Genomic DNA, 27,360 nt, shown 5'->3' on the forward strand with positions numbered 1-27,360 from the left:
ATGTTCTTCTAGCACGTGTCTATGTCTGATGGATATGATACTCTATGTAGGATCTAATGAAAGTAGGATTCTTGTTCTTGCAAATTTTGATGTGGATCAGCTTTCATTTTCATGGTTCGGCATGTGCAAGTGCAAATAATGTGCATCAATGTGCTTCTAGCATATGTGTGTGTGTCCAATGGGTATGATACTTTGCAAGGATTTAATGAGAGGAATATCCTTTCTCTTGCAAAGTATGATGTGGATTAGGTATCATTTTCATGGTCACACATAAGTATTTGTACAATTCTTACCATGCGTCATGCAAGAGTGTTAAAAACATGCATAAGTTTGCTTCTAGCATATGTATGTAAGTATGATAGGCATGATAGTTTGCATAGGCCTCAATGAGAGTATGTTCCTTATTCTTGCAGAGTTTTATCTAGATTGGACATCATTTGCATGGTTGGGCATGTGTACATCATCCACACTTCTTACCATGCATCATGCATGAGTGTTAATAAAAATGCATCAGCATTCTTCTAGCCTTTGTGTGTGTGTGTGTGTGTGTGTGTTGGAGGTGTGTTGCTTTGCATAGTCCTTAGTGAGAGTAGCATCATTCTTCTTGCAAATTATAATGTGTATCAGATAGCATCCGCATGGTTGGGCATACATATTTCCACAATTCTTACCATGCATTGTGCATGAGTGATAAAAATATAAACTAGTGTATTTCTAGCATATTTTTCTATGTCTGATGTGGGTATGATACTTGTATAGGGATTAGTTACAGTAATTTATTTTATCTTTCAAAGTTTCATGTGGATTGGGTATCATTTGCATGGTCAGGCATACGTACTTCCACAATTCTTACATGCATTGTGCATGAGTAATAAAAATATGCATCGGTGTGCATACATGTATGTCTTTGATGGATAGAATAGTATGAACAGACCTTGAAGAGAGTAATTTCCATGTTCTTTTATGTGAATAGGGTATCATTTTCATGGTTGTACCTACATAGTTTCACGTTTCTTTACTTAGCATGTGTTGTGCATGCATGCCAAAATATGCATCAATGTCCTTCTAGCATATTTATATGTGCTCAATGGATGTGATAGTTTTCACAAGGATTAATGAGAGTAATATCCTTGTGATTTAAAATTTTGATACGGAGTTGGTATCATTTATGTGTTTGAACACGTGTATCTCCACATTTCTTACCATGCATCATGTATGAGTGTTTAAATATGCATCTGTGTGTGTCCAATGGATATGATACTTTGCATAGGACTTCAGTGAGAGAAATAACCTTGTGCTTACAAAGTTTTATGTGGGTCATGTATCATTTGCATGGTTGGGCATGCATATTTTCAAATGGTTGGGCATGTGTGTCCGATGGATATGATATCTTTCCTAAGACTTCATGAGAGTATAATCCTTATTCTTGCAAAGATTTTCAAAACATTTAATGGTCAGGAATGCATGTTTCCATAGTTCTTACCATGCATTGTGCATGAATGTGCTTCTAGCAACTCTGTGTATCTCCCATGGGTATGATAATATGCATGTAGCACCTGTAACTATCAAGGTAAACATTACAGTTAAACATCAAAGGTATCAAATCAAAGTACTCAGAGAGATACTCAGAATGGAAATACATAGTGCATATAGGAAACACATAGATTGCAAAATGAATGTATGAATGAACACAAGAGTTCAGAAACTACCTTATGGACCCCTCGATATTGTTGGCAATCGACGAACAGGCTGGTAGTTGCCACGCTTGCACCACTCGGTATTCCCACCTAAACCCAGAGATTGTTAATGCCTTAACACATGGCACTCATGGTGGACTATGCAAATCTACAATGCTCAATCGACTCATTATTAGAATTTAGATGCATGAAAAGTGCATAAAATCATTCTGGCCAAGCCAAGGTAGAGAACTTGTGAAAGAAAAACTAATCTCTAAGAATTCCTCAATACAACAAGAGTTTAAGAACAATTGCTCAGTAGGAATCATCTACTTTATTTCTTTGGGACCCTCACTGTCGACATAGTGAGGTCAGAACTAGGATCACTGACCTCGTTGGTGCTCGCTCCCTTTGATTCGCATAATAGACATTGTTTCAGATGCTCCTTAGCTTGCTGTTCATGCCTGTGAATTCTTTGATTTTGGACTCCTTTCAATGTCCATCAACCACTATATTCGGTGTGGCTGGTTGTAATCCACATATCCTAGTTTGTTCCACTTCTCCCTCTCCATCCGCTCCATCACACCGCAAGGAAGATTGAGCATGGTGCACTCACGATGAGTGAGTGGATGCTGATAGACATGCAGAAATAGGGATGGGGAATATGCCAATGGCATAAAAGGAGTGTGGTTTTTGGAGTAGTGCTGGTGCAAAAACTGGTCCACCTCATGCCACCAAGGTGAGCGAGGTGGCAGATGTAGTGCCAAGGAGTGTGCACTAAGCTCCAACCAAAATCACACTTGCTATAAGCCCCGTTGCAATTGCTGAATTTGATTAGCCTCCCATGTCTTCAAAAGTGTGGGTTGGAGCATGATACTTCGCCTCCCATTTCTTTGGATCAACTACCACATTGCGTTTTCTCTTTGTCTACTGCACCCCCGTTTTTGCCACCCTATTGTTGTAGTTTGGATCACAATTGCCCTTATTATTGGAAGCGTTGTAGATTGTCCGAAACTGCCACCCGTAGCACCAACCGCACTGCCCTCTGCATAGGGGTCCCACCTTCCTACATTTGGATAGTGGCAATTTTCCAAATCGATGGCATTGTGCCACCACTGAATGTGGCTCTCCCATTCCTTTATGCACTCACTGCAGGGAGCTTAGGAGGTCGTCCAACTAGTCCACATCAACTGATACATTACTAAAAAATTCCACCCGTAGATAATGAACCAGTCCTATTGAAGTTCTTCTCCGCAGCGATGCTCTGAATGTACTCCTCATGGAGCGGCTAGATGGCCTCTGTTGATGCTTTTGCATCATGTACCCTCAACTCTAAGGTAGTAAGTCATGTCTCCATCTACCTCATGTGGCTTGTCTGAGTCTGCCAGAGCATAGCGTTCTCCCATCGAAGCATGGCTACCTCTGTTTGCATATTCTCAAACTATTGCTATCGGTACTAATGTGTAGACCCCACTGGTGTGCTATATCAATTATAAACCATGCACACACCTTCAACTGGGTAGCCTGTGTCACTGGTGGCTGAAGTGGGCACCAATGGCAACACCATTATCATGGAATCAGCTGTTTTCCTAAGAATTGCTGAAAGGGGAGAACTCAAACATATCATTTGGGAAAAGGTCATCCCCACCCTCTCCTTTGCCACTATGGTCACTGGTTTGGTGCTTGAGCTGATCAATTGCAAGATCCTTTCCCTCCATTGCTCCAAGCTTGTACCTAAGGGAGAAGAAGAAGTAGGACCCAAAAGTGACTGTGAACTTACCCTTGTGCTAGGCCGAGTGGTTGTCGCAGTCATCACTACAACCACAAAAGTTTCCATGACTATAGTCACAAGGTTAGGTGGGGAGCTCACCCCAAATTCTCCTGGAGGTCTTGAAACTATGGGTAGAGGCGTCGATGCTCTGCTGTTGTTATTGTTTCTACCTTCCTCCCTGCGTCTCTTTTTGTTTCTACCTTCCTTCCTATGCCTCTATTTGTTCCTCCCCTACGCTCCTGAACCACTTGTGTCAAATAATAGCTCTCCATGCGCACTTCATCTAGCTGCTACAACACATCCATGCAATATGCCATTGACTCCTATGGAAGAAACCTATTGACGACCGCAAAGAAGTGCACAAAGGAAGATTTTGTACATGAAGCTGAATACATATATTCTTGCTTGCATTTGCAATGCAGCTTATCAAAATATGTTAGGCTTTGTGGTTGTGGAGATGCATTGGTTGAAGGTTATCTCTCTAATTCAAATCATGCTACCTATTCTTTGGAGGCTAGAATCGCACTGATGCATATATGCGAAAGATTGAATTGAAAATGCATCTGAACAAAGTTAATCATCATTAAGAGATCACTTTAGTAATAATATTTTGTACATGTAGCAACTTTTGTGCTTACAATCACCTGCCATAGACTAATGGCCATAAACCTCGAGACCCAATATATATATAGAAAGCCACAAATAAATATTGACAATCTAGTATAGCACTACATCAATGTTACCCACAAAAAATGGATCAATGGCAAATAGTAATGTAGAAGGATGGTGGAGGATTACAAAACCCACATTATCTAGAGATTACCCATTCAAACAGGCACAAAATTTCATACCCTCTTTGCTGTAAGCATGGGTTAATATCATGTAGAAACATCTATTGCCTTGTAGTTCCATGAACTTGTTCCTTATCCCTTCATTTGTGACTATGCTTAAATAGCCATGCCTTCTACATGGGGGTCCTTTTACGAAACATAAATTTTTGTGAAGTAAAATGGCACTTTCCCTTGGTTTTGACAATGAAGAAAGTTACATAATGCATGTAGAATTTTGGAAAGCTGATGGTTTTCATAAAAACTTCACAAATGAGAACTATACAAAACATATATCAATTGTCATCTTTAACAAACTACACTCATGTGACATAAAAACCATGAAATCGACCTAGTAGTTGTACATTTCAAAAACCATGAAATTGACCATGTAGTTGAATATTTCAAAAACCATGAAATCGACCAAGTAGTTGAACATTTCAAAATGTCGAATTCAAAGTGACTTCCATGAAATATGCATATCCATATGTGGGAAAGATACATTTGTGGGTGGGGATCTAGGACTCCATTTTCCATCAGCTAATAAAGCTTAAAAGGTTTTGGGAAATTTTTGGCCTTCCATATGTGGTAGCCTAAGTGAAGCCGACCGGCTTTTGAAGAAGCTCATTTTTCCATGGGATCAGAGCCACGTGGTAGAGATCTAGAGATCCCAGTTTTGTTTCATCTAGATCAGCGCCCCTTTCCCTTTCTCTCTCTCCGGCCCCCTCCCTCCGACTGCCTCTCTTCCTTTCTCTCTCTTTCTTCCTCCTCTCCGGCAGGCCTATTGAATGATACATGTCATTCATCTTGTTTATCTTTCAATCTCCTTTCCCGCTCCCCTTCCTACAATACAACTCCATCTGCCCCTTCCAGCTGCACACAGACGATTTTTGCTTTTCATAGGAACAGATTATAGTACGTAGAATATCCTGATTTTCACCTCAGCACTTGTCTGGGTACGGCCCCAAATGCAATTTATGTGGCTTCCAAGAAGTTAGATAGGTACCTACGCAATGCCAACACGCACGTTGATCAAGTCGAAGAAATACTGTAAGGCAATCTTCTTTCTAGATTTTTTATATTTCTTATTTGTGTGACTTGTAACATGATTCCGTTCATTGTAGCATGAACCATATCCTTATTTCCGTTCAATCTCCGATTCTAATTAGATCTACTCCCACACCTTTGCCATTTTGCGGTGGATGCCATAGCCTAGATGCTTGGAGGCAAAGCCATTGAGGGGCGTCCTGCTTGAAGTCACGTCTCGAGTGCTCATCAGGTATTTTGTTTGCCTATAGAAAAATTGATTTGGAAAGAAATTCCCTTATGTAGGTAGACACGGATTGTGAGGAAAGGATCTTCTCTTTCTCTTACTCTTAACGCTTCTAATACGCTTGTGGAAAATGTTTCTGCACTCTTTGGAAGACTACAAAAATGCCTGAACAAGCTGAACAAGTCTAGAGATGGCACACATTGTATGCGCCCTCTCTCAGAGGAAAGGTAATATGCTCCTCTTGATTCTATGCTTTGACTATGATCAGTCGCTAAGAAGGTTAAGATTCTTGATAGAATTCTTCGCACTTTTGCAAGGTACTGTCATGTTTGCATGTTCCAGTTCCATTGTTCACCTGCCAAACAATCTTTAATGAACAGCCTGATGACCAAATGAAAAGATATTCCTAGTTTTCTGTATCTAGAAATATAGAATAAATTTTACCTTATTGGAAGGAGAACTATTTCTCACCAAATCAAAATGATCAGATCCTGTATGTCCTAATTTCTCAGCTGGGTGTTCATTTCAAGTCAACAATGCCAACTGTCGATTTTTGCCTCTATTACAGCATATGCTAAACGTGATATTAGTTGTCCCTATTGCTCTCTAAGTTTGTGTCAATCATCTGAGGCCTTTTGATTCCCTTGTAAACTAAGTCATTGTCTTGTTCCCCTGACTCTTCGCCTTGCATAGAGCTTTGTTTAACCTCAAGCTCTATTAGCTTGTGGATTTGCACACCTGCTTGTTTCAAATGGAGATTGATTGACAAGCACCCAATGAGGAAAGGTTTGAATGACTTCAACAGTCAATTGGCAATGGTCATCTGGTATTGATCGTTCTATTACAATAGTTGATTTGCACGGGCAATGCATCCTTTGGTGGTAGAAGTGATGCATCCTCAACTGTGCATTTATTTGCAAGATATTTTAGGAAACTTAGCTACTAGTCCACAACAATCTCCAAACTCAGAACGACCTTTCCCCATCTCCAGTCCCTCATATCTAGTACAAACAATAGAAGAGCAGTTGATTCCTTGGCAATATTTTGCACAAGTATCCTCGATCACTTAACACTAAATTCATAGCATGACTTTGCCACTAAACTGTTCTTAAGATGATCTAGAAGGCATGATCTCTTTCTATTTGCTTCTCTTATCTCTCTCATGGCATGAGGTCTTTTCTCTCTTTGTAACTTGGGCCATACCTCTTGATGCCCTCCTTGCATGGTGAATGGCACCGAAAGAAAGAAACTCTTGTGTGTTCTCTAGTAGATGTCTATCATGTTGCTATCAGCTGTGTTGGGTGCTTGTCGAAGGTCGAAGAATATTGAGGCTGAAGGCATAGTTAGGGGAAACGGAAACGGGGAAATGGGGAAAAACGGAAACGTTTTGAGATTTTTGGGAGGGCTGAAACGGGGAAATGCCATGTCAGCAAGGGGGGGTTTTAGAAAAGGGGGGTTTGAGATGAGAACACCCACATTTAGAATGCTACAGCCTACAACCTACCTGTAACTTAAAATATAGTACATAATACTTACCACATCACTTAGAAGTTAGAACTCAGAACAAGTTACAAATTAGAACTTGGAAGTTAACTTAGAAGGTTGAAAGAGAGGGCTGAAAGAGGGGGCTGAAGGAGGGTTGAAGCTTGAAAGAGAGCTGAAGGAGTGGAGTTTGAGCTTTGAAGGAGGGCTGAAGGGAAGTAGATGATGATGGAGGGTTGAAGCAGCGTCCATGAGAGAAAGGAGTACAAAGGAGTGAATGGGGCTCAAGGAGGGCTGGAAAACCTTGAGTATGGAGAGAGTATGAGGCTGAAGGAGTGAAACATTGCACAGGAGGCCAAAATCGAAATCAAAATGACCAAAATCGGCGGATTTTTGAGACCCTAGACACTTTGTTGTCTGAAACGGGCCGTTTTTGTGTCCTGATACGTGTTTCAGACTGGCTGAAACGTTTCAGCCAGCCGTTTCAGGGTCCTGAAATGCGTTTCAGGATCCAGGCTTCCCTGAAACGGTGTTTCAGGCCTGGCTGGGCTTTGAAACACGCTTCAGGGTAACTGTGGAAGGCATACATTTGAAAATTTGAGGAGACTAGATCAAAATCTTCATGCAGCCTATGTTTGCCATTTATGCTACTGCTCATATATGCGAGGACTGTGATAAGTTCCACGTCATGATAAAGAATGCTTAAGCATAAAATAAAGTTAGGATAGAGCTGATATGGAACGACCTTAGAGAATTTTTGCATGTGTTTGTGTTGGAGGAGTAGTGATTCTAAAAAATGCATGGTATGAGATCAAAATCTGCTCCATTGTGAGCATGAGATGTGTGCCATATGGGAAGATCATCATGGACTTGCCTGGCCCAACTCTATGCTGCTCTGCGGATAGCTTATAAGCTAACAAATGGGCATCTTGTTGGCAGATTTGCCAGTAGGAATGGTAGAGGAATGGTCATGTAGGCTGAGTAGAAAAGCAGCACAGATTGGCAAAGAATGGGGCAGGTGGAAGCTCAGCAAATGGGACTATATACAGGCTGGAAGGGGACTTAAATATGGTATGACCTGGTTGGTCAAGATGGACCAGTTTTTGGGTTAGCAGCCAACAAGCCAGTCTATAGATTTGTAGACCAGAGAGTTTGTAGAAAGGCCCATTGGCCAGAAGATGGGCGTTGTCCACTATTGCAGATGGACGTGAAGTCCACACCCTTTGATGGGCAGATTAAGGGGGAGGTCTATGTTGAGCAGACTGTAATTTTTGAGGTAAAGGAGAAGCACTTGGTGTGCAAGTTGAAAAGGCATTGTACGGGATGAAACAGGCCTAAAGAGCTTGGTATCAAAGGATTGATTAGTTCTCTACCAGGATTGGACTCACTTGGAGTTCATGAGACGCCAACCTCTACACATGCGTACAAGGTGATCTTGTCATGCTCATCATATTATACGTGAATTGTGAATGACCTCAACCTCTTTCAAAATGATCAGAAAAGAATAGGAGATACACCGGTCACACTACAAAATGAATTTGAGATGACAGATCTTGGGGAGCTTCGTTACTTCTCAGCATGGAGATTCCTTATCCAGCATAGGTATTGTGTGGAACTTCTAAAGAGATTCTGGATGGCGAATTGCAGTCCAGCAGTTAATCCTATGGATCCAGGGGTCAGTGTTCCAAATATGACTCTTCTGCCATGGTGGACAGCACACAACATCACCAGTTTGGGATGTCTTCTCTATCTCACCAGCACACAACATCACCAGTCGGTGGGATGTCTTCTGTCATGGTGGACAGCACACATCACCAGTTGGTGGGATGTCTTCTCCTTCTCACCAACACAAGCCCAAACATATCTTTTGCGGTTAGGGTGTTGAGCAGGTTTTCACAAATCACCACCAGTCACATCGGTCTGTAGGTTTTAGCTTGAGTTTTTAGGGGACCTAATGTCATGTAGAACACCAAATTCAAATCGTATATTGATTGTTTTCTCCGATATCTAGAGGGAACACATGATTATGGTATCTGCTACTCCCAAGGGGCTCAGCTGGAAGGATCCACCAACTCAAATTGGGGAGGAGACATTGATACTCAGGATTATGGTATCTTCTACTCCCAAGGGGTTGAGGTGGAAGGATACACTGACTCAGATTGGGGAGGAGACGTTGATACTCGACAGTCTACTACAGTATCTAGCTTCTTGCTTGGCTCGTGATTCATTTCCTGGTCAAGTAAGAAACAGCAAACGGTGGCACTCTTTTCAAAAGAATCAGAGTACTGAACTGCGAGATTGGCATCGTGCGAAGCTGTCTGGCTCAGATAGTTGTTATCGATGGGGGACATGCACAGGATGACCCTACAGTAATCCAGTGGGACAATGAAAGCTGCATTGCAATTGCATTATTATTATTATTATTGCTACACAATCCAGCATTCCATAATGGCACGAAACATATAAAGGTGGACTGTCATTTCATCTGCAAGCTGATTGGAGCAGATGGTAGAGCTTGTTCATTATTCAACAAAGGAGAATGTAGCTAATCTCCTGACGAAGGCATTTTCTAGGAGCAGCTTGAATATCTTCTTTAGCTTGTGTATATTGGCCCACAGCCAGAGGGGTTGAAATAGGGCAGCGCCTCCCTGTGAGCTCCTTTGCCAGGACATTAGGGCTGCCATGGTTTTTGTATTTAGGTGTTATTATGCCCTAGTTTTGGCAGGAACCTGAGAGGGAATCCTTTTTAGGGTTAGATTTAGTAGGGGCTGAAGACCCTGCTGTTTGCAGCAAGCTGCTGCAGACTGTGGCAGCCTTAGTAACTGCCCTGGGCTGCCTGGAGCAGTCCAAAAAAAGGCCCAGTAGTAGGGCCTTTTATAGGCCAGCAACCAGGTGTCACAGACCTAGTCTGTACCAGTTGACTAGCCAACCAGATTGGTCAGCTGACCGACTGGCTAAATCGGCTAGTTCTGGCCGGCTATATAACCCCTCCATTTGTGTCACTCCTACATTTAGCAGTCTCTCCTGCGAATTGTTTCATGCCTACCGTGTCTACCTAAGCCTCTCCTACAGGCTTGTGGAGCAGAATTTCTGGTGCAGCCTTCAGTTTTTGCTGGAACTTTAAAGTGACTTTTTGATGCAACAATATATTTTCAGTTCTGAACACTATGTTTTTCTCAGTTATCTGCAAGTCGAATTTCTTTGTGTGCATAGTAGTGCAAATTATCTCCTAGGCAAATCTCTCTTCTACTTTCTACACTCTAAATTGAATTGTTTCTGACCAAATAGGCATGTGTATTCTTATACCAAGCTCTGGGAGCATGTTGAGACCCTTACGCCACATCTAACATTATGCACCAACCAAAGTGCTTTTCTCAGCTTATAGGTTGGTACTATTTGAATGTGCATATTTTTTATAGTAATTGCATTGTGTAGTTTTGTAGGATGTTATCGTGATCAAAACCTACCATTGGTGGACTTTGTTTTGAAAATTTGATCAAGTATTTATGTGTAACTTATAAGAATATTGTTGCTATCCTAACTTACTGATTTATGCTCTTCACAATGTGTTTCAATATGATTGAATTCCTTGAATTGATTATCTAGATCGACACTTGCTTTGGTTTAAATAGTGAAAATTTCTTGGATCTGTAAGTTTATACTTCTCAGCATCATGCTCCATGTATGATATGAGATGCTCTCATCACAACATATCTGGTATGATGGGGTGCTCAAGATGTTGGTGGGAGTATGTGGGGGCTAGGGATTGCAAGGTGGTTGACTTGGAGAACAAGTGGAGGGCTATTTTGAGACAAACTATCACAATACTCCAAGGTTCTTGATTATGTATAGGGTTGTTTGAGTAATTGATACTAGATCTTGTTGTTTTACTGATGGGGTCATTGGTGTAGGTGGAATAGAAGGCAATCACGCTCCTTCAAGGTCTCTATTGGTAGCGTAGAGTTGCTTTTTAAGCTATATATCTGAAGTCCCAGTTACAGGTTTGTCAATTCAACATGGTTTTTTGTAAGAAGAAATTTATATGGGATTTAGTCTTTTTGTTTTTTCGTAGCAGGTTGATTTTTTTGGAGAAGGTGGCAATCTGTATGGATCAAAGTGTCAACCTAGGGTTGGAAACCATAGTCTATCTCCTAGCCAGACAGTGAGATAGGAAGGACAACCATTCTTGAGATAGGATGGTAGTTTGAGTTCTTAGTTTAACTGCTTTAATTTCAAACGGTGTGGTTGTGGAATCTCTTAAGATAGAGATAAAGCTTTAGCAATGTATAATACCTCTCTCTCTCTCTCTCTCTCTCTCTCTCTCCCTCTCTCTCTCTCTCTCTCTCTTGTCCCTTCTTTTGATTGTTCTGCAAACATTTTATGAGTCTCTTCTAATATTTAGTAGAGAAAGCATCTTGGTTTTTAATTGTCTTATGGGAAAGAAATATTTTGGGTGAAAGAATGACAAAACATGATATACATGATGCAATATTTCCATGAAGATTATGGCTTTGCTTTAATTCTTGACTTCTAGCTTATCAATGAGCTAGGGGTTGTAGGGCATCAGAGCTAAGTTGCAATTATTTAAACTTCTAGCTTATTAAAGAGCTAGGGGTTGCAAGGCATCATAGCTAAGTTGCAATCATTCAAGCAATTTAAAATAACATTGTCTTACATATTGTGATTTTCATGGGGATAATGTCTTGGCCTTTATGCTTGACTTCTAGGTTATCAATGAGCTAGAGTTTTGGGGTATTAGGATAAAGTTGCAATCCTTTTACTCGCTACAATCTCTCCATGGGATTATGGCTTAGGCTTTATTTCTAAAAAAATATTGGCTGAAAAAATAACAAAAACATGATGTACATGGTGCAGCATTCTATGAGGTTGTGGCTTGTCTTTGATGCTTGACTTCTAGCTTAGCAATGAGCTAGGGGTTCTAGGGCATCAAAGCTAGGTGGAAATCATTCAAGTAATTTAAAATAACATTGTCTTACATATTGTGGTTTTCATGGGGTTATGACTTGGTCTTTATGCTTGACTTCTAGCTTATCAATGAGCTAGGAGTTGTGGAGCATTAGGGTAAAGTCGCAATCCTTCTACCTGCTACAATCTTTCCATGGGATTATGGCTTGGACTTTATTGAATGGGATTATGACTTGGCCTTTATGCTTGACTTCTAGCTTATCAATGAGCTAGGAGTTGTGGAGCATTAGGGTAAAGTTGCAATCCTTCTACTTGCTATAATCTTTCCATGGGATTATGGCTTGGACTTTATTGAATGAATTTTTTAGGTTGAAATAATGACAAAAACATGATGCACAAGTGCAATACTTTCGTGAGGATTATGGCTTGGCTTTGATGCTTGACTTTTAGCTTATCAATGAGCTAGGGGTTGTAGGGCATCAGAGCTAAGTTGCAATAATTCAAGCAATTTAAAATAACATTGTCTTATATATTGTGATTTTCATGGGGATTATGGCTTGGCCTTTATGCTTGACTTCTAGCTTATCAATGAGCTAGGGCATTAGGATAAAGTTGCAATCCTTCTACTTGCTATAGTCTCTCCATGAACATTATGGCATGGACTTTATTGAATGAACTTTTTGGGATGAAATAATAGAAATGTAATGCTTCCATGAGGGTTATGGCTTGGATTTGATGCTTGACTTCTAGCTTATCAATGAGCTAGGGGTTGCAGGGCATTAGAGCTAAGTTGTAATCATTCAAACAATTTAAAATTACATTTTCTTACATATTGTGATTTTCATGGGGATTATGGCTTGGCCTTTATGCGTGACTTCTAGCTTATCAACGAGATGGAGTTTTGGGGCATTAGGGTAAAGTTGCAAAATCCTTCTACTCGCTATAATCTCTCCATGGGATTATGGATTGGGCTTTTTTTTTTTTTAATATTGGGTGAAAAAATGACAAGAACATGATATACATGGTGCAGTATTCCATGAGGTTGTGGCTTTTCTTTAATGCTTAACTAATAGATTAGCAATGAGCTAGGGGTTGTAGGGCATTAAAGCTAGGTGGAAATCATTCAAGTAATTTAAATTAGCATTGTCTTACATATTGTAAATTTCATGGGAATTATGGCTTAGCCTTTATGCTTGACTTCTAGCTTATGAATGAGCTAGGAGTTGTGGGGCATTAGGGTAAATTTGTAATCCTTCTACTTGCTACAAGATCTCCATGGGGATTGTGGCTTTATGCTTGCGTCTTTGCTCAGTAGCAAGCTATGAATTTTGGGGCATTACGATGAAGTTGTAATCCCTTCAAGTATTAAAATATATTTGTCTTGCGTGTTGTAATCTTGCCATGGAGGTAATGGCTTAGCTTTTATGCTCAGCTTCTAGCTCATTAATGAGCTAGGGGTTGAAGGGCATCAAGGCAAAGTTACAATCATTGCACGTTAGTTAAAATATCTTTGTCTTACATATTACAATCTTCTCTATCATGGCTTGGTGTCTATGCTTGACTTCTAGCTTATTAATAAGCTTGGAGCTATAGAGCATCAGGTCAAAGTTGCAATCCTTCTACTTCTACAATATTCCCATGGGGATTATAGCTTAGTCTTTATTCTTGAATTTTGTCTCAGCATCGAGCTATGAGTTGTGGGACATCAAGGCAAAAGTTACAATTCCTTGAAATTTAGCAACTTATTCGAACTTGATCATTCAAAACAAATGGTGTATCTCTACACCATCCTTACATATGGAATATAACAAGCTCTTGGATTACTTTATTTAAGTGAGTATTGAGTCAACTAGATCATTGTTGAGTGAAGCTTATCACTTTTTGACTATTTGTTTTTTTATTTTCACTTCATCTTGGTACAATACAGACTTGGCTTTTATGCTTGACTTCTAGCTTATCAATGAGTTAGGGTTATAGGGCATCAGAGCCAAGTTGCAATCACTTCAAGCAAGCTATCTTTGTCTTACATATTGCAAATTCTTTGCAATTATAGCTTGGCCTTTACGCTTGACTTCCAAGCTTATCAGTAAGCTCGGAGTTGTGGGGCATCATGGTAAAGATTCAATCCTTCTACTTGCTAAAATCATTCCATAGGGATTATGATTTGGCCTTCATTCTTGACTTTTGGTTCAGCATTGAGCTTGGAGTTGTGGGGCATCAGGACTAATCTGCAACCCTGACTTATATGTAGAATTCAACAAACTCTTAAACTACTTTGTTTTTGGAGTTATTTGAGTAGAAATGACCTTTGAGTTGTGGCATTAGTGGTAAGCTGCAATCGCTTGAATTGTGAGGCATCATGATGAAGCTAGGATCATCCATGGAAATGTTGTTTGAAGTCATTCTTCTTATAGTTTCATGAATGAAATGATTGAATGAATGTCTAATTATGGTATTCTTGCTATGTATTACAGGTTGCTATTAGTAAGATATCATGGAACCTGAGAGGACGTAAAAGTGATGACAGTAGAAGATATGTCACTATGTTATTAGCATCCAAATGGAATTGCAACGTTTTTCATAGTATATTTCATGGCTTGGGGACTAGGATGCGAGCACACCTCCTTGGTCAAAAGAGTGGAGATATTAGAAAATGTGATGGCCCTAATGTCCAATCAGCATTGTTTCTCTTACTAGGGAAAGGCCTTCTTTGTAGTTGGAGAGAATGCAACATGCTAATCCATCCACCATTCCTTCAATGTCACAAGGTCAACAGAATGAGGAGGTATTTACAATTTCAAGGAGGCAGGGTCCATCCGTTTTTCTACTCATGAGATTGAAGATCCATCCTCCAATAACCTCATGGGTACATCAGAACTTCGAAGAGTTGGTTGCTCACATAGAGGGCTTGTGCATCAACCACCATCAATTGAGAAGTCATTTAAAGGTCAATTGATCGAGCAAGCAAAAGAGGAAGTTATGGATGCAATATGCCGAACAGGATCTCCTTTAAGCATGGGAAATAGCCCACATTGGAAGAGAACATTTCCTACAATTTGCTAAAGTTGGGTCCAGGTTGTAAAATGCCATCTTACAAGTTAGTGCACGCAAGTATGCTTGATAAACTCTATGAGAAGTATCAAGGTCGTGTACAAGCTGTTGTGTATGAAGGCATATAAAAAACTAGATGTACCATTGTGTGTGATGGTTGGAAAAATGTTGCTCATCGTTCGTTATTGAATTTTATGGTTGTTACTCCACAAAGTGAGGGATTCTTTAAATTAGTTAATCGCACGAGAAAGAAGAAAATAGGTGCTTCATTGCATCTTCATTAGGTGAGGTCATTGAGAATGTGGGTTCTAACGATGTGCTTCAAGTTGTAATGGACAATGCAAAGAGTTGTAGGAAAGCTGGGAAGATAGTTCATCGTAGACATAAGCATATAAGGTCTGCTGGATGCTCTTGCCATTGTCTCAATCTTGTATTGGAGGATTGGTACAAAAGCCTTGACATTACTTTCTTTAAAGCTGCCATCGATGAGGGAAAAAGAGTTAAGACTTTTTTTATTAATCATGAACACGTCCTTGGGGCATTTAAGAATAGGCAAGAAAATAACAAGACGAACATGGTGATGAATAAGTATAGAATGTGGTTCAAGTAGTTGAGGGAGAAGAAGTGGAAGAAAACTTTGATGATGAAATTAGTTCACTGCTTAGCAATGCCGTTTAGAATTTGTAATTTTTTTTCTTTGGATGTTAATTTTCTATATTGGAGTGAATTTTAAATTTCTATTTTGAACTAAGAGAATAAACTCAATGATATTGTACATGATTGGATCTTTCTACATGATTTTGTGCTTGTAGTATAGGATGCCTAATAATTTATTTGATTCTTAAATCATGAGTTACTTCTTACTTGTTATGGAGATTTAATTTGAAGAATCACTCCACCTTGTGCACATGGCATTAAATGGCAATATATGTGTATAAGAAATGAATGTAAGCAAAGGCTTGGACAAGCAGACAAGGAGAATGCAATACGCATATTGCGTATGGTGACACTTAGGGAGATTGGGTTACTAAATCAATCACAAATGGAGGAAATAATAAACAGCTAAGCAAACTTGCATCTCTTCAAAGATAAAATTATAGCTATAACCCAAAGAGAATTCATAAAAGAGGATTTAAAAGAACTTTAAGAAAAGCTTGATTGAAAGAGAATCAAGTCATGAATTGGATTGAAAGTTTTATTGGATGCAGCATCAACACATATGAGGAATCATTAGCGGCGAGAAAGAACTCAATAAATGCTTTTAACTTGTATTTGTGGGATTTAGCATGGAATAATATGAAAGCAAAAACAAAGACAACTAAGAAAAGATTACCGAACATTGATGCAACACTTGTTGCAAAAGCCAAGATGGCTTATTCTAAGTCTCAAAGAATAAATGATAGCATTGGAGATGAGGAAAATAGCCTAAAGTAGAAGTTACATGCATCTTATTGTCACTTTGAGAATTGCCATATAATGGTATTTCTTATAGAAAAGGAGATTATAAAGGGAGATAAGCTTGGTGAGGGAGCATATGGAAATTCTTATAAAGTTAAAATCATAGGAAATCCATGGCTTATGTATTTTACTTGGTGTGCAGAAAAACAATTCAAGGGTCAACCAACAAGGCAAGCTAGTGAAGCAAGACAAAAACAATCGATGCATCCTGTTCTTGTCCATGTGATTGCAGCCACTAGTGTAAGACCTTTTGGGAATATTACACCATTATTTAATGGAGGTTTAATGGAGGAAGATTACACCAATTTATGCTTAAACTTTCATTCAACAAGGGGAGTTACACTAGATACATCCATAGAAAAGGAATTGAAAAAAGAAAGTTTGAAAGGTTTCAAGGGAAGCTTCTTGAATTGGAGATTGCACCAAAGGACCTTGAACAAATTTGCAATTTTGGTAAGGCTTTACCAAGCTACTTGCATGACCTTGTACAAGGAATGCATATACTACATGACAGACAATGGATGCATACTGATTTGCATGCAAGCAACATCGTCCTCGACTTCACTTCTAGTGGGGACTCTAGAATAGGCATCATAGATTGGGGAAGGTCACTTGATGTCACAGAGGATAGAGTGGCATTTGATGTGATGAGAAAGAATTAAAAAGAGAGAGATGAAACTTTCCAAGCTCGAGTTGCAATAGAAGTACAAAAGAGGTGTGGAATAAAGGGGATAACCCCAGAACTACATAATCCATTGAAAATTGTACGCTATTCTCGAGCAACAGATGTCTATGCATTAGGTTGGATTCTAAAAGAGATGTCTCTTTTATGAGGATTCTAGATACCTTCTTGAAAAGGTGTCTAGACTTCTAGATATCCAGCTTATAAAGAAGGTCAAAGAATGGATTATAGACAATGTGATGAATGGAGATCCACGTGTTCGTTACTCTTTAGAACACGTGGACAACTTCTTTGCAGGTCTTGGTTTCAAAGGGTTTCTTGCCATACGTCCTTGACATGAAGATCCGGCAATGGTTTTGGGAGCAAATACTTGTAACTGAATTATTTTGTATCATGAAAAGCATTCCTTGAGATCTTATCATATCTGATATTATAGATCTTTGGTATTTTTTCATTTTGGTTGGATTGACATGTTTATTGAGTTTTTGAAATACTTATTTATATAAGTATTAAAATAATAAGGCAAATAGTATTATGCTTCAATTGGAAAGAATATTTTTGTGATAAAATATTTCTTATGTTTCTAAGTATCATTAATTTTTCCTTGTTCATGTATCTATTTCTTGGGCATCCTTAAAACTGTGTATCTATACCTTGAATATCAACAAATATGTATGAATCTCTCTCTCTCTCTCTCTCTCTCTCTCTCTCTCTCTCTCTCTCTTTGTGTGTGTGTGTGTGTGTTCTCTCTCTCTCTCTCTCTCTCTCCCTCCCTCCCTCCCTCCCTCCCCCCCCCCCCTCTCTCTCTCTCTCTGTCTCTTTGTATGTGTGTGCGCATGCGCGAGTGCATATAACTCTCTCATCCCCCTTCCCCCCCCCCCCCCCCTCTCTCTCTCTCTCTCTCTCTCTCTCTCTTTGGTCTTTGGCAATTGTACATGGCATGTGCTTTGTAAACTCAAAAGCCTTGCATTCTATTTTTGCATGATGGGTTTTGCAATCATTGGCCAATTAACAATGACGGTTTAAGGTTTGTGCTCCAGTTTTGTGTAAGAAGAAGAAACCATTAAGAACAACAATACTTCTACGAAAGACGAACAAGCAATGCATTCAAGTCCATGCTAATCACACATTTTGTTGGTGAATTGAACCCAACATTACAAAGGACACAATACTCCAAATTTCTCCACAATATTGGTGGCCTCCTCTGTCGATGCACACCTCCACAATCGACACAGGCATTTGTGCTTGTCTTGGAAGCTCCTATGCATGTACTAGGAGGTGTGGATTTGTAGTCTTTGCTTCCAATGGAAAAGGCAAGACCTTTCCTGGCCATGCATCACGTTCTATGGTCCATTATTGAAGACTGTTCGTACTGCCCTCCAGTTTGTGTCTGCCTCGTCCACCCCATGAAGCCTTTAAAGTCTGCAGTGGGGTGCCCACACTTCTCCATGACATCATTTAGCTTCGACCAGAAAATGATCTGAGCCTCAGTATCCTCTTTCATCTTGCACATGGCAACATTCATCAACTCTTGGACGCTGCATAATACAACTAAAGCTAGGCATAAGCATCATCCTTTCGGTGCTAGAGGGAATGTAGGAATAATAGCATTTGCCTTACCTCGTGAGCAGCCATCGTTGTCCACCCACATACGCGCCATACATGGTCAAAACATATCCAGCTATTTTGTAGATCTCCACCACCAGTGCGGCGCATGCAGTTCACTAGATCTACCCCCGAAGCACGGCCTATTGTCGACATCTTGAAGATAAAGCATCTACTTTCATCATCGATTGCTTGAGCAGGGAAGAGGCTCCCATGGAAAAATCTGTTAGCACATCTTTGCTTCAGCTTCAAGAGCCTAGACTCCATGCCTTCATCACTTTTAGTGAGCACCACAGATGCTTGAACTTGAGCCAAGTTGTCCATTCGACTACGCATTATGTTGCTTCTAAGAATGCAAAGAAAACACATTTGTGTGTAGTTGCCATTGGGTTGGCCCTACATGGTTTACATGTGCCTTTGGACAAGAGGCTCCAACTCCTCAAGCATTGCCATCAACTCATTATCCCCATAAGGGAGACACCCGGATCGTGGATGAGGGCGCTTGAGTTTTTTTTTTTTGCGACTACCATTTGTAGGTGTCTGGGACCTACTGCACTAAAGTCCTTCACCATCTCTTCGACTGTGCACCTAAAGTCTTTTACGTGGGATCTACAAGTACCTCTTTGCACCTCGTAATTATGCATGCCCATGTGGAAAAAGAGTCTCATAATTTTGGGCCCCGCCATCACGTAGTACGCCACACATTCGCATTGCTTCAAAAGAATGGGGGGACAGCCGAAATGTTGTTCATTTTTCCTACAGCAGATGAGAGAAGATTATAACATGCAATAGTGTAACATCTAATTCAGGTATGTAACATTGGTACCCGTTTTAAGATTCCCTAAAAAATTCATTAAAATTATAACTTTTTCAAAAAAAGGTCATATTTTGCTTAGTGAATTTTTCAAAACACTTAAAATCCTATCAATTTTGGTACATAATGTCCGCAAATTATGAAGGACCTCGACTACAGAGGACAATGTCAATGTATTTAGAAAAATCAAGAAGTCTGTAATTTTTTTCATTACTTTGACCTTTTATTTTCAATAGAAAAACTACATGATACAACTTTCGATCTTACGTATAGAAACATAACCTTATCAAAATTCTTAAGTTAAACTTAGTAGTATCACATAAAGTACTGAAAGAGTTAAAAAAATCATCAAATTAATGAGAAAAAAATGCCTCCTTCAAAACATTCAACGCATATGGTCTCAAATGTCTTAAGAACGCTTGCCTATTGAAACAATTCAAAATCACAAAATTGTCAATATAATTCCATAATTGGAGTCTACTCAATTCTCCCATATGTGTCATCTATATCATCTTCATAACCATCCCCAACAACAAATTAATGGTAACAGCTAAATGTTCAAAACATTCAAAGCATAAGGATTCTAATATGTCTTAAGAACACTTGTCTATTGAAACCATTCAAATACAAAAAACTGGCAATACAATTCCATACTAGAGTCTACTCAATTCTCCCATATGTGTCATCTACCTCATCTTCATCACCCTCCCCAGTATGGGTTTCCTGTATGGGTTTCTCAATCACTTTCTCTTTCACAACCTCCTTCTCCCATGTATCAGCTAGCTCGCTTGCCTCCATAAAACCGGGTTTCAATATCTCAGGAGGTTGGGGTTCCCATGATGAGGCTACCACTGAATCTGCATCGAACTTCCCACCTTTCAAACCAAGCTCGTGATGCTCATCAGGCAAGTGATGAATAGCAGTCACTCTCTTCTTTATGTAATCACATTGAATAGGATCTTTTTCAACTGCAATTACATTTCGACCCTTTTTTAAGGCACATGTTGTGACTGTGCCTGAACCAGCAAATAGATCGAGTACCCACTCATGCTCATTTGAAAATAGATCTATGAGCTGATTAATTAGGAGTTGTGGTTTTTGATAAGGATTTACTATCTCCCCATTCTTATCCATGGTCACATGCCTGAGCTTCTTCGTCACAACTAGAATAATGAAATGATCAGGAGTAAATGGAGCAGATGAGGGAAAATTGATGTGACCAATATTTTTTTTTCCATCCACAGACCAATACCCAACTGAAATGTTTTCTATAGCAGATGTGAATTGATGTCCTTTCATTTGTCTCACATTGGGTTTCATCCTATGACATGCAATAAAAATAAGTTTTAAATTTATCAAAAGAAAATACAATTATAACATAATAACTGACCCAAAAAAATCTTTGCATTTCATTGCTGCACTCACCAATAACGGTGGTCACGTCCAGCACATTTATAATTGATGACACTCATCATCACTGCCCCAGACTGCAAGTCTGAATGAAAAATTACAACACACCAAAGCGTTGCTGACATAATTGACATGAATTGGTCAAGAAGACTCATTAGTTCCTTTGCTTTGTAAGGGACCTCATCAATGGTGGATCTGGGAATATTAAATCCATATGGTATGTCTGCAATGACCAACGTGTACTCATTCTTTAGAACTATCTTCGATAATTCATTGCAATCTCCGTTGAGCACATGATAAAAGTTTGGTGGATGGTTTTCCCCCCTATCAAACTCTAACATGTCATCACTAAGAGTGATAGATTGTTGTTGAGTTTGACGCTCTTTTTCTTTTGCAGCCCGGTCAATCAATTGCTTAAAGCTTGCAGGCATCATACTACTCTTAGATCCCTTCTTGCCTCTTTTCTGAAGGTGGTTGTCAAAATAACAGCTCAATATTTTAAACATTCAAATCTACAATTCGAAAGAAAAAATTCCATTAGAATATGTATACCAAATTTGACATACCATGCTTTTGAATACATTGAAATATGGAGCCAAGCTCTCCATCCTGCTGCTCTCTAGATACTCCTCCCGAATAGCATTCCAATCTGGCATGTTCGATTGCCGGATCATTGCTTCCTGCATTCTCATGTATATTTTATGCCTGCATTGAAAACACATGTAAAATTCTTCTCACTTTTACACTTGAAACAAAGTCTATTGAAACATTATCTGTAAAGAGATTAATGTAAAATCAAGGAGAGACATGATGCAAAAGAGAGAAGTTTATGAATTTGCACATTTCATCCAAAGAGAGATCCCCAAACACCACTCTACCAAGCACAGACTTAATTAGAATCTCATCTTTAATTCCCTACATGCTCTTCCATGCTGTGGCTCAAATTTCTTCAGGTAATGCCTTCAACATCTGGGTTTCTTTCTTGACTCCTTTAGGTATGAGTTTTTCCTACCCTTTGATTTCAAAATTCTCCCACTTGGAAAAAATTGCATTTATCAAATCCCAAACTTCTCCACTACGAAATGAAATTTGAAACATCCCGTCCCATGATCCGAAGCTGTCACTTAGCCTTGACGGATCTTTAATTGTTGCAGAAATCCTAGTCTCATTTAACAAAGACAAGCGAAACTCTGGAGTGATCAAAGAATGATCCTCATTGAGTTTCGTAATGAACTCATTGTGATAGAAACGAACCCGTTCTATCCAAGACATATACTCATTGTCATTATTGTGATCAAAAGCCAGTAAGTTTGCCTTCAAATCAGTCAAACCAGCATAAACTGTACAATTACATGTCTTGTAATGAGAGTTGCACAAAACTCAATATTCACCTACCTTTTTACCTCTACTGAATGGGAGCCTCCAAGAATAAAGTAGTTATAATCATTTGCTTTCCGACGATCAAAAGATGCCTTGTCTAGACAATCTTTTGGATCCACGAGCACAATGTAGTTCACAACTTGTGCATGCGGATTGTCTTTCATTCGTGACTTCAAATTCTCAATATGGAAAGGATGTATTTTTTGCACCTCAAATGGCCGAAGGCCAATCCTAGGATCAATAGGAGGTCTGATAACATGATCAATGTGCAAGAAGAAAGTCTGTCAATCCACAAGGTTATCTCGTTGTACCTTTGCTCGAACTCTATTTTGTTGTGTATCTGAGGTGCCAGAGGTTCTAGGGTTTAGAAGGAGTTCTAGGGTTTAGAAGAAGTCCAGGGTTAGAAGGAGGTTCCAAGGTTCAGAAGGAGTCTAGGGTTAGAAGGAGGATCCAAGGTTCAGGGTAGAGTACATGGTGAAGAAATCGTCTCCCTCATAGATCATGGAGTTTAAGGGTTGAGGAACAAAGGGTTTAGGGGGAGCATAGGAGTGGGAGAGGAAGAAGGTGTAAGAGCATGGGGGAAAGAAGAGAGAGGAGGGAGGAGGAGGAGGGAGGAGGAGGAGAGAGGAGGAGGAGGAGGAGGGAGGAAGAGGAGGAGGAGGGAGGAGGAGGAGGAAGGAGGAGGAGGGAGGAGTAGAGGGAGAGGATGGGTTGCAAGGTTGGAGGTGAGGGGAGGAGGAGTTGCAAGGTTAGGACATGCTTTTGGATGTGGAGTGCAAAGAAGCATGGACACTTGGGACAAATGCTTGGAATACCAAAGTAGACTCAACACAATGCCCCAAAGAGTGTGGGCTTCATTCCATTATGGGGTATTTATACAAGTTGGAGAGCTTCTCTCTCTGCATGTAGGAATTGTAACACATTCTCTCTCTACATGTAGAAGTCGTAACACAAAGTTGTAACACATTCTCTTTCTACACGTAGAAGTCGTATGTAGAAGTTGTAACACATTGTCTTTCTACATGTAGAAGTTGTAACACAAAGTTGTAACACATTCTCTTTCTACATGTAGAAGTTGTAACACATTCTCTTTCTACATAAGTCCATGTTGGCACAGAGTCAACATACTCCCGGATCCATTTTATTACCCATCCTCGGGTTATGGCTTATTTTGATTTCAGAGTTGGGATGCCATGTGCGTAATCCAGTCATTCCTGCTGTAATGCTTGTGCACCATACGGTTTGTGGTCTGTAGGCAAGAAGCTTATCTCCTCTTAAGGAGGGGTAGACGGCTGTGAATTTCAAAGGGGATCTCATTGTTGAGGTTGCGGACTCTGCCATCGAATCTTCTTGGGAAGAGGTTTGGCGGGGGTCTCATTGTTGAGGCTGGCATTTCTTGCTATCTTGCATACATGTTGGATTCGATTGCACTTGTATCATTGAGCTTGTAGATAATTAGTATGCAAGTCTAATATTTTTGCATATAGGAGACGGTTGTGATGTTTGGCGGGGGTCTCGTTGCGGAGGCTGCAGACTCTTTTGCCAATTCATCTTGAGTTTTGGCATAGCTTCTTGTCCTGCTTGTGAATTCATTGCATGCTTTGAGAGTATAGAATGAAAGTGTGTGATATTGTTATTGATGCGATCTATTATGTGCCTATGCAAAATCGTGTGAGTGCATGTGATGTGTCTAACTATATGCTTATTTGTGGGATTTAATAGGGAAATAAGACTCAAACATCCCTAATACGAAATTGATTCGGTCTTCCTAAATGTGCAAAAACGTGCATATGCTAGTGAGTGTGCGTGTAACAATCTAGTGCAAATTATATGTGCAAAAACGTGCATATGCTAGTGAGTGCTTGTGATACAATCTAATCCTAACTAAGGAAGACTTGGTTTCCCAAATCTTCATTTTTGTCGGGGATGGCTTGCGTGTTGATGGAGTAGTGCTTCAGTCGGCTCCCGTTTACTGTTGTGTTGAATTGGGCTCCATCCAATGTTCCTAGCAGCACAGCTCCGATGGGATTCATCTTTCGTACTCGATAGGGTCCTTGACCTAGATACTTCAGTTTTCCCTTGTGTACTTTGGCATTGTATAATAGGACTAAGTCGCCTTCCTTGATGTCTTTAGCTTTTAGATTTCTATCAAACCATGCCTTTCTTCTACGTTTTTCTGTTGTCATGGCATGGTAGGTGACTAGTCTTGTCTCTGTATGCTTCTCCAACTGATAGAGCCTTTCTTTCAAGGATTCATGGTTGCCCATGCGTTCCTGTACTGTGATGCGTAGACTTGGTATTACAGATTCGAGTGGGACCATAGCTTCAAGGCCATACACCAATTGAAAAGGTGTGTTCCCTGTACTGACCTTGAATGTGGTTCGGTATGCCCATAAGGCAGCATTCAGTTTCTCTGCCCAATCAGAATGCTGTGGTTCTACTACCTTGGTGAGGATAATGCATATTATTTTGTTGGTGGAGTCCACTGTCCATTCCCTTGGGGGTAGTAGGGTGTGCTTTTTTTATGGATTACCACGAAGCCAGACAAGAGTTCTTGGATTACCTCATTGACAAAATGTGTGCCTCTATCCGACACAATTTCAATGGGGCATCCGAATTGGGTGATCAGATTTTCATATAAGAATCTTGCTGTGCTTCTGGCATCTGCCTTTCTGACTGCTTTAGCTTCAGCCCATTTTGTAAAGTAATCAGTGGCCACAATGATGTAGCATGCCTGTGTTCCTTTTGCTGCTGGATGTATGGGACCCACATAGTCAATCCCCCATTTTTTAAATGTTTTTTGTGCAACAACTGGTGTTAGGGGATTGAAGTCTTTGTGTTGTGGTTTAATAGTCCGTTGGCATACATCACAGCCTTTTACATATTCATAGGCATCTGCCCACAATGTTGGCCACCACTAGCTTGTGAGGAGAACTTTTCTTGCGGTGGCTTCCCCTTGGAAGTGTTCTCCTGCAATGCCTTCATGGACTTCACTCAGGATTGGCATGATCTCTTGTTGCGTTTAGGTACAATGACAATGGGTGAAACCCAATCAGTATGCTCTATCTCGTAGATGAATCCAGCATCTAGGAGTTTTTCTAGCTCGTCATAAACCATGGTGCCTTAGGATTTGTGTGATACGGTCCACATACCTTAGGGTGAGCACCTTCCCTTATAGGTATCATGTGTAGTGCCACTTTTGGTGAAATTCCTTTCATCTCTTTGTATGACCATGCTAGGCAGTCACGGTATTCCATTAGGAGTTCTTTGAGTTTGGTTTCATCTTTTTGACGAAGCTGTTTCCTAATGAAAACCAAATTTTCTTTCTCCCCTTCAAGGGCGAGGTTTATTGTGCATGTTTTTGCTGGTCCCTCATAGATTAGAGTTTCTCCAATGCTATCGATTTCTTGAACTTCAGATTCTTTGAGTGGTCTTGGCATTGCTATTGGCGCACTGGCACTTGTATAATTCTTGAAGTATTCCGGCACTTCTCGAAGATCGGCCTCTAATGGAGCTGAACTAGCCTGACATGTGTCATGTGTACTGGGTAGCATAGTTGCATTTATTAATTTGTTAGCTCTTCTTGACTTTCTTTTTCTGAAGTCTCTTGATCGAGCTTCATCCGCACATGTGGCTTATATTTCCGAAACTTCTTACGTTGGGAACTGTGGGGTAACTTTTCCACTGGTAAGGTGTTTCCAAGTAAGGGTTCATTTGCTGTGCATACTCCCTCCAGTCCCTCAAAGGACCATTCAAGAGGCAATGATTTTGATTTTGAGAGAGCTGACTTTGCAAGGTACAATTCGACTGGACTCGTTCGAATTCATTGAAGTGCTCGGCCTTGGCTTTTCTGCAATTTCCTCCTTCAGCTTTCTTGCAGGATCTTTTGCTGTTATTCAACTTTGGAGGTTCAACTTTTGGGAGCTCGACTACCATTAGGGCATGCAGAATGGCTAAGTCATTGTCAAAGACTTGACCTTCAATTTCAACATTTGTAGCCTCTGTTTCAAGGTCCCAAGGAAAATATGAGTCATCATTGGTATGGGTACCTTCTTCAGGTTCATTATCCCACCACTCGAGGTCAGCCATAAAGAATGGCATCTCTAGATCGATTGGTTCTTCATGTTGTGTGGGAGAGGAGAGCACACACAAAGGGATAGGGAGACACCAAAAAGTGGTGGAGCAAAAGCTACTCCAGCTTATTCCTCTTTCATATATATATGAGTATACATGGGCACTGTACAAGTGGGTGGGCACACTGCCCTTTACCCCAACAACCTCCCACTTAAAGGCAGTGTGCCTTTAAGGGAGTATAGTACACATATAATACAATCAGCCATAGGCTGAAAAACAAGATGACCAGACCATCATCCTATGCCCATCGGCACTTTACAATGTGCAAAGTGCATAGAGGATAAGCTACTAGTAGACATCAGGTTTGCAGGATAGAAAATGACAAGCTGTAGATGCCTGTCAACCAAGATCTCATGCCATATCTCACTGGGAGAGTGAACTCTCACCACCACGTGCTCCTGTGCTAAGTCCATAGCACTCGAACTATCACTGTGCAGAGAAAATGTCTCTGTACCACCTGTGACCATAAGCACATAACCTACAATAGACCTCTGCTGGTCTACCCAACCTGCATCACCTGCATGCTGCTCCTGGAAGCATAAGGACCTGATGTCCACAACCGCTTCCCTACTGTCAAAATCTGCCATAATCATGCTACCAACTCCCACTGCAACGGAAGCAAGAACCGGAAGTGTAGCCCCAATGGCAAACATGTGAGAACCAAGTCTCAACACAGTCATGGATGCATGGAGTACTATGGCTGCCATATCAACCATAACTTGCTGCTCAACTGATCTGTGATCGTCAAACCTGCAGTGTTTCAAGTATGGAGCCAATACAAGCAATGGAGTACTCAGTAACTTCCCCCTCTCCATACTAAAACAACCAAGTATCTGACAAACATCATCAAGACCATGCAGCTCCCACTGCA

At 40.3% G+C, this 27,360-nt stretch overlaps 1 long non-coding RNA gene across 2 annotated transcripts; it reads left to right on the top strand.

Moving 5' to 3' along the window:
* Positions 1-5,001: 5,001 nt before the first annotated feature.
* Positions 5,002-11,456, top strand: LOC147905299 (uncharacterized). 2 transcript variants are annotated; one of them, XR_015542085.1, is made up of 4 exons: positions 5,002-5,324; positions 5,486-5,553; positions 5,700-5,774; positions 11,105-11,456. It is a non-coding gene; the product is annotated as an uncharacterized LOC147905299 (long non-coding RNA). The 2 variants fall into 2 exon arrangements; XR_015542084.1 differs by lacking the exon at positions 11,105-11,456 and having other exon boundaries at positions 5,700-5,841.
* The last annotated feature ends 15,904 nt before the right edge of the window (positions 11,457-27,360 follow it).

The sequence above is a fragment of the Dipteris shenzhenensis genome, chromosome 1 (assembly GCF_047967505.1).
Source record: "Dipteris shenzhenensis isolate YYH24624 ecotype China chromosome 1, Dip_SZ_1.0, whole genome shotgun sequence".
Lineage (NCBI taxonomy): Eukaryota > Viridiplantae > Streptophyta > Polypodiopsida > Gleicheniales > Dipteridaceae > Dipteris > Dipteris shenzhenensis.